The 7500-nt window shown below is 58.2% G+C and overlaps 3 non-coding genes and 1 pseudogene across 3 annotated transcripts in view; 2 read left to right on the top strand and 2 right to left on the bottom strand.

Moving 5' to 3' along the window:
• LOC128199053 (large subunit ribosomal RNA) overlaps window positions 1-1292 on the bottom strand; it is a 3923-nt gene extending 2631 nt beyond the window's left edge. Inside the window, exon 1 of the ribosomal RNA XR_008251755.1 lies at window positions 1-1292. This exon is cut by the window's left edge and continues 2631 nt beyond it. This is a non-coding gene — a ribosomal RNA (large subunit ribosomal RNA).
• Window positions 1293-1696: 404 nt separating this feature from the next.
• On the bottom strand, window positions 1697-1853 carry LOC128199116 (5.8S ribosomal RNA). The gene has a single exon (XR_008251793.1). It is a non-coding gene; the product is annotated as a 5.8S ribosomal RNA (ribosomal RNA).
• Window positions 1854-3738: 1885 nt separating this feature from the next.
• Window positions 3739-3895, top strand: LOC128199115 (5.8S ribosomal RNA). Its single transcript, XR_008251792.1, has one exon. It is a non-coding gene; the product is annotated as a 5.8S ribosomal RNA (ribosomal RNA).
• A 404-nt stretch (window positions 3896-4299) lies between these two features.
• LOC128199090 (large subunit ribosomal RNA) overlaps window positions 4300-7500 on the top strand; it is a 5518-nt pseudogene continuing 2317 nt past the window's right edge.

Here is a 7500-nt window from a genome sequence, read left to right as displayed (position 1 = left end):
AATCATTCGCTTTACCGGATGGGACTGTCGCTGTCGACGCCAGCTATCCTGAGGGAAACTTCGGACGGAACCAGCTACTAGATGGTTCGATTAGTCTTTCGCCCCTATACCCAGTTCCGACGATCGATTTGCACGTCAGAATCGCTACGGTCCTCCATCAGGGTTTCCCCTGACTTCGACCTGACCAGGCATAGTTCACCATCTTTCGGGTCCCAGCATCTGTGCTCGGAGCGCGCCTGCATTCACGGATTGGAAACGAGACGCCTCGGGAGTGCGGGAGGCCGACCGGGACCGGCGCTCCATCCTCCCTACGTTCACTTTCGTTGCGCCTTTCAGTTTTGTGACAAAGACAACTCAATGACTCGCACACATGCTAGACTCCTTGGTCCGTGTTTCAAGACGGGTCCTGCGAGTGCCCGAAAATGACTCATCGCAGACTGAGACGCGCACGGTCCGAGACGTCACGGCTGCGACAGCAGCGGCGCCGCGTCGCGGTCCGCGCTCAGGCAGGACCGCGACCTTCAGTGTGTACGGCGCGAGCTTGCGTCGGGCCGGACGCGCGCGAGGCGCGTGCGCGGTTCACTTCTATACCGTCCGACAGCCGGCCGGCCACCGTCGCGGTCCAGCGGAGGGCGCGAGCCCGCCGCTGGGCGAATCGGACGGCGCTCAAGCCGACGTCGAACGGGTCGCGATGCATTACTGAGAGAGAAGTGCACGACGCCGACGGTACTGGACGGACGCGACCCGTGCCGCGCCGCGGCACCCGCGAGGGGGCACGCGCGCGACATCGAGGCGCGCGCCCGCGCGCCGTCGGATGTCGATGAATCTCTCCGTTCGTTCATTCGAGTTTCGCAGGTTTACCCCTGAACGGTTTCACGTACTCTTGAACTCTCTCTTCAAAGTTCTTTTCAACTTTCCCTCACGGTACTTGTTCGCTATCGGTCTCGCGGTAATATTTAGCCTTAGATGGAGTTTACCACCCACTTAGGGCTGCACTCTCAAGCAACCCGACTCTGAGGAGCGTCCCTCTCGCCGCCTCGCTCCGTCGCTACGGGCCTGGCACCCTCTACGGGAAAGCGGCCCCGTTCAAGACGAACTTTGACGGGAGCGGCGACGGCGAGATAGCGGAACCTCCCGAACACCACATCTCCCGCGACCGTTAAAGCCGCGCGATTCAGTGCTGGGCTGATTCGCGTTCGCTCGCCGCTACTAACGAAATCCTGGTTAGTTTCTTTTCCTCCGCTTACTAATATGCTTAAATTCGGCGGGTGATCCTCCCTGATCTGAGGCCAACGATAAAAGTGGAGGCAGACGCGATATCCGTCGGCTCGACGGCGCCGTTCGCGCACGCGAGCGCGCTCCCCCGCCGCGAGGCGAGAGGGGCGCGCCGCGAGAGCGCACGGCGCCGCCGCGCGAGTCCGGACGTCGAGTCCGCCTACGCGTGCGCGTCAGCGGCACGCACGTACACGTGCGCGCGTACGTCGCCACAGATTCACCGTAAACGGAAGGGTCGGTGGGACGAGCGCGCACGGACGCACGCACACGCACACACGTGTGATATTTTTGAGCGGACCTGCGGAGCGCGTGCGCCGCCGCCGATCGAGAGACACTCTCGTCGAACGGCGCACGCACGCACTGCACCGGACGCGCCACGTGTCGCACTGTGTGGACAGTGTGGTGTGTGTATTTATGCAGCCGGCCCTCAGACAGGAGTGGTCCTGGATGTTTCTCCACGGACCGAAATGTACGTTCGAAATGTCGATGTTCAAATGTGTCCTGCAGTTCACACTATGACGCGCAGTTAACTGCGTTCTTCATCGACCCGCGAGCCAAGTGATCCACCGTCCAGGGTAATGGTTTTCATTTTCTCGTTTTTTGTTGTGCACATGCGTTGTCGTTTTGTTGGGTGGTACGAGTGAGCGAGTGAGTGAGTGAGTGAGTGAGTGAGTGAGTGAGTGAGGTTAGATCGGTGCGTCTCTGACAACACGAGCACGCGCAAACGCAAACATGTGCGTACGCGGTACGTTAATGATCCTTCCGCAGGTTCCCCTACGGAAACCTTGTTACGACTTTTACTTCCTCTAAATGATCAAGTTTGGTCAACTTCCCAGCAACGCCGACGGCCGTGAAGCCACCGCGTGTCGGTCCGAAGACCTCACTAAATCATTCAATCGGTAGTAGCGACGGGCGGTGTGTACAAAGGGCAGGGACTTAATCATCGCGGGCTTATGACCCGCGATTACTAGGAATTCCTCGTTTATGGGGGATAATTGCAAACCCCAATCCCCAGCACGAAGGAGTTTCAACGGGTTGCCCGGGCCTCTAGGCCAGGGAGAACATGCTGATTCCTTCAGTGTAGCGCGCGTGCGGCCCAGGACATCTAAGGGCATCACAGACCTGTTATTGCTCAATCTCGTGCGCCTCGAAGACGCCGGTCCCTCTAAGAAGAACTTTAATACGCCGCCAGTGAGTTGCGCGACCGGAGTCGCGCACACCTAAATGACGACGCCTATTTAGCAGGCTAGAGTCTCGTTCGTTACCGGAATTAACCAGACAAATCGCTCCACCAACTAAGAACGGCCATGCACCACCACCCACCGAATCAAGAAAGAGCTGTTAATCTGTCAATCCTTCCGGTGTCCGGGCCTGGTGAGATTTCCCGTGTTGAGTCAAATTAAGCCGCAGGCTCCACTCCTGGTGGTGCCCTTCCGTCAATTCCTTTAAGTTTCAGCTTTGCAACCATACTCCCCCCGGAGTCCAAAATCTTTGGTTTCCCGGAAGCTGCCCGCCGAGCCATTGTAGTAACGTCGGCGGATCGCTAGATGACATATTTACGGTTAGAACTAGGGCGGTATCTAATCGGATATATAAAGGAATTGACGGAAGGGCACCACCAGGAGTGGAGCCTGCGGCTTAATTTGACTCAACACGGGAAATCTCACCAGGCCCGGACACCGGAAGGATTGACAGATTAACAGCTCTTTCTTGATTCGGTGGGTGGTGGTGCATGGCCGTTCTTAGTTGGTGGAGCGATTTGTCTGGTTAATTCCGGTAACGAACGAGACTCTAGCCTGCTAAATAGGCGTCGTCATTTAGGTGTGCGCGACTCCGGTCGCGCAACTCACTGGCGGCGTATTAAAGTTCTTCTTAGAGGGACCGGCGTCTTCGAGGCGCACGAGATTGAGCAATAACAGGTCTGTGATGCCCTTAGATGTCCTGGGCCGCACGCGCGCTACACTGAAGGAATCAGCATGTTCTCCCTGGCCTAGAGGCCCGGGCAACCCGTTGAAACTCCTTCGTGCTGGGGATTGGGGTTTGCAATTATCCCCCATAAACGAGGAATTCCTAGTAATCGCGGGTCATAAGCCCGCGATGATTAAGTCCCTGCCCTTTGTACACACCGCCCGTCGCTACTACCGATTGAATGATTTAGTGAGGTCTTCGGACCGACACGCGGTGGCTTCACGGCCGTCGGCGTTGCTGGGAAGTTGACCAAACTTGATCATTTAGAGGAAGTAAAAGTCGTAACAAGGTTTCCGTAGGGGAACCTGCGGAAGGATCATTAACGTACCGCGTACGCACATGTTTGCGTTTGCGCGTGCTCGTGTTGTCAGAGACGCACCGATCTAACCTCACTCACTCACTCACTCACTCACTCACTCACTCACTCGCTCACTCGTACCACCCAACAAAACGACAACGCATGTGCACAACAAAAAACGAGAAAATGAAAACCATTACCCTGGACGGTGGATCACTTGGCTCGCGGGTCGATGAAGAACGCAGTTAACTGCGCGTCATAGTGTGAACTGCAGGACACATTTGAACATCGACATTTCGAACGTACATTTCGGTCCGTGGAGAAACATCCAGGACCACTCCTGTCTGAGGGCCGGCTGCATAAATACACACACCACACTGTCCACACAGTGCGACACGTGGCGCGTCCGGTGCAGTGCGTGCGTGCGCCGTTCGACGAGAGTGTCTCTCGATCGGCGGCGGCGCACGCGCTCCGCAGGTCCGCTCAAAAATATCACACGTGTGTGCGTGTGCGTGCGTCCGTGCGCGCTCGTCCCACCGACCCTTCCGTTTACGGTGAATCTGTGGCGACGTACGCGCGCACGTGTACGTGCGTGCCGCTGACGCGCACGCGTAGGCGGACTCGACGTCCGGACTCGCGCGGCGGCGCCGTGCGCTCTCGCGGCGCGCCCCTCTCGCCTCGCGGCGGGGGAGCGCGCTCGCGTGCGCGAACGGCGCCGTCGAGCCGACGGATATCGCGTCTGCCTCCACTTTTATCGTTGGCCTCAGATCAGGGAGGATCACCCGCCGAATTTAAGCATATTAGTAAGCGGAGGAAAAGAAACTAACCAGGATTTCGTTAGTAGCGGCGAGCGAACGCGAATCAGCCCAGCACTGAATCGCGCGGCTTTAACGGTCGCGGGAGATGTGGTGTTCGGGAGGTTCCGCTATCTCGCCGTCGCCGCTCCCGTCAAAGTTCGTCTTGAACGGGGCCGCTTTCCCGTAGAGGGTGCCAGGCCCGTAGCGACGGAGCGAGGCGGCGAGAGGGACGCTCCTCAGAGTCGGGTTGCTTGAGAGTGCAGCCCTAAGTGGGTGGTAAACTCCATCTAAGGCTAAATATTACCGCGAGACCGATAGCGAACAAGTACCGTGAGGGAAAGTTGAAAAGAACTTTGAAGAGAGAGTTCAAGAGTACGTGAAACCGTTCAGGGGTAAACCTGCGAAACTCGAATGAACGAACGGAGAGATTCATCGACATCCGACGGCGCGCGGGCGCGCGCCTCGATGTCGCGCGCGTGCCCCCTCGCGGGTGCCGCGGCGCGGCACGGGTCGCGTCCGTCCAGTACCGTCGGCGTCGTGCACTTCTCTCTCAGTAATGCATCGCGACCCGTTCGACGTCGGCTTGAGCGCCGTCCGATTCGCCCAGCGGCGGGCTCGCGCCCTCCGCTGGACCGCGACGGTGGCCGGCCGGCTGTCGGACGGTATAGAAGTGAACCGCGCACGCGCCTCGCGCGCGTCCGGCCCGACGCAAGCTCGCGCCGTACACACTGAAGGTCGCGGTCCTGCCTGAGCGCGGACCGCGACGCGGCGCCGCTGCTGTCGCAGCCGTGACGTCTCGGACCGTGCGCGTCTCAGTCTGCGATGAGTCATTTTCGGGCACTCGCAGGACCCGTCTTGAAACACGGACCAAGGAGTCTAGCATGTGTGCGAGTCATTGAGTTGTCTTTGTCACAAAACTGAAAGGCGCAACGAAAGTGAACGTAGGGAGGATGGAGCGCCGGTCCCGGTCGGCCTCCCGCACTCCCGAGGCGTCTCGTTTCCAATCCGTGAATGCAGGCGCGCTCCGAGCACAGATGCTGGGACCCGAAAGATGGTGAACTATGCCTGGTCAGGTCGAAGTCAGGGGAAACCCTGATGGAGGACCGTAGCGATTCTGACGTGCAAATCGATCGTCGGAACTGGGTATAGGGGCGAAAGACTAATCGAACCATCTAGTAGCTGGTTCCGTCCGAAGTTTCCCTCAGGATAGCTGGCGTCGACAGCGACAGTCCCATCCGGTAAAGCGAATGATTAGAGGCATTGGGGCCGAAACGACCTCAACCTATTCTCAAACTTTAAATGGGTGAGAGCTCCGGCTTACTCGAACGATGAAGCCGGAGATCTGATGACGGTGCCAAGTGGGCCAATTTTGGTAAGCAGAACTGGCGCTGTGGGATGAACCAAACGTAGTGTTAAGGCGCCTAAAAAACGCTCATGGGACACCATGAAAGGCGTTGGTCGCTCATGACAGCAGGACGGTGGCCATGGAAGTCGGAATCCGCTAAGGAGTGTGCAACGACTCACCTGCCGAAGCAACCAGCCCTGAAAATGGATGGCGCTGAAGCGTTTTGCCTATACAATACCGTTACGGGCAAGTGGGACGCGCGCTCCTCGGACGCGCGTCATTATGCCGTAACGAGTAGGACGTGCGCGGCGGAGAGCGCAGAAGGGTCTGGGCGTGAGCCCGCTTGGAGCCTCCGTCGGTGCAGATCTTGGTGGTAGTAGCAAATACTCCAGCGAGGCCCTGGAGGACTGACGTGGAGAAGGGTTTCGCGTGAACAGTAGTTGCTCGCGAGTCAGTCGATCCTAAGCTCAAGGAGAGATCTTATGTCGATGCGGCGTGTTTTCTTTTGTGACAAACAACGCCCGTTGAGCGAAAGGGAATCCGGTTCCTATTCCGGAACCCGGCAGCGGAACCGTTTCAACAATCGTTCCCTCGTTTCAAAGCGAGCGTTCGACGGGGTAACCCAAAGTGGCCTGAAGACGCCGCCGAGGGGTCCGGGAAGAGTTTCACGAGGAACGCAGGAAGTATAGACACCTAATGGTGGAGACGCAGAACAGCTTCCATCTCCGGATGGCTGAGTCGGGTAACGACGACCCTTATGGTCAGGCGTATCGGGCTGCCAGCGGGCGGTTCCGTCCTCCCGCTAACGTCATCAACGGCATCCGGTATGCGGACAGCCATCCGGTGAGTGTCGGTGAGGCCGTGGATAACCTGCTGCGCGCTCTGTGTCCGGACGACGACCCGTCTGGGGACTCAGCGTACCACAGGGAGGTCCGGATCGCGGCCTCCATTATTCCGACTGGCTGCGACGCGTCTTCACCCAGTCGTGACGCGCTGGGAGGCATAGTTAGGTCCCTGCCTAACACGGCACCGGGGATCGATGGGATCACGGCACGAATGGTGAAGCGTATATGGACTGTAGCGGCTGCGGAACTCGTGTACGTGATTGGAAAGTGTGTGCAAGAAGGGGTGTTTCCCGACGTATGGAAGAATGGGAGGCTTATCGTTCTGCCGAAAGGCAACGGTAAGCCAATGTCCGACCCGAAGGCGTATCGCCCGATCACGCTCCTCCCTGTTTTTGGTAAAATTTTAGAACGCGTCTTATTATGGTGTGCGCCCCAGATTACCAGTGGGATCTCCCCCTGCCAGCACGGCTTTACAAGGGGCAGGTCCACCGTAACGGCGTTGAACGAGATCCTAAGCACGGCAAAGAAAGTTTCATCAAAGTACGTTCAAGCGATTTTTCTGGACATCTCTGGTGCCTTCGACAATGCCTGGTGGCCGATGATTCTCCTCAAGTGCAAGCGAGGCGGTTGTCCGCCTAACATCTATCGGATGTTATCGGACTACTTCCGCGGAAGACGTGTGGGGATGTTCGTCGGTGACCGGGTGCAGTGGAAGGTGTCCACGATGGGATGTCCTCAGGGATCCGTGCTGGGTCCCACTTTGTGGAACGTCCTGCTCGACGACTTGCTTCGGTTGCCGCTACCGGGGGGGGTCAAGGTTGTTGCGTACGCGGATGACATCACCGTACTGATCGAAGCTGACTCCAGGCGTGCGATTGAGCTGGCTGCGGCCGACTCTATCGCCCTCTTTGAGAACTGGGCTCAACGGAACCGCCTCGCGTTCGCGCCGCACAAGTCCCAAATGGTGACGCT

Source organism: Bicyclus anynana, chromosome 18 (genome assembly GCF_947172395.1).
Source record: "Bicyclus anynana chromosome 18, ilBicAnyn1.1, whole genome shotgun sequence".
NCBI lineage: Eukaryota > Metazoa > Arthropoda > Insecta > Lepidoptera > Nymphalidae > Bicyclus > Bicyclus anynana.
This window is presented reverse-complemented; position numbering and strand designations above follow the sequence as displayed.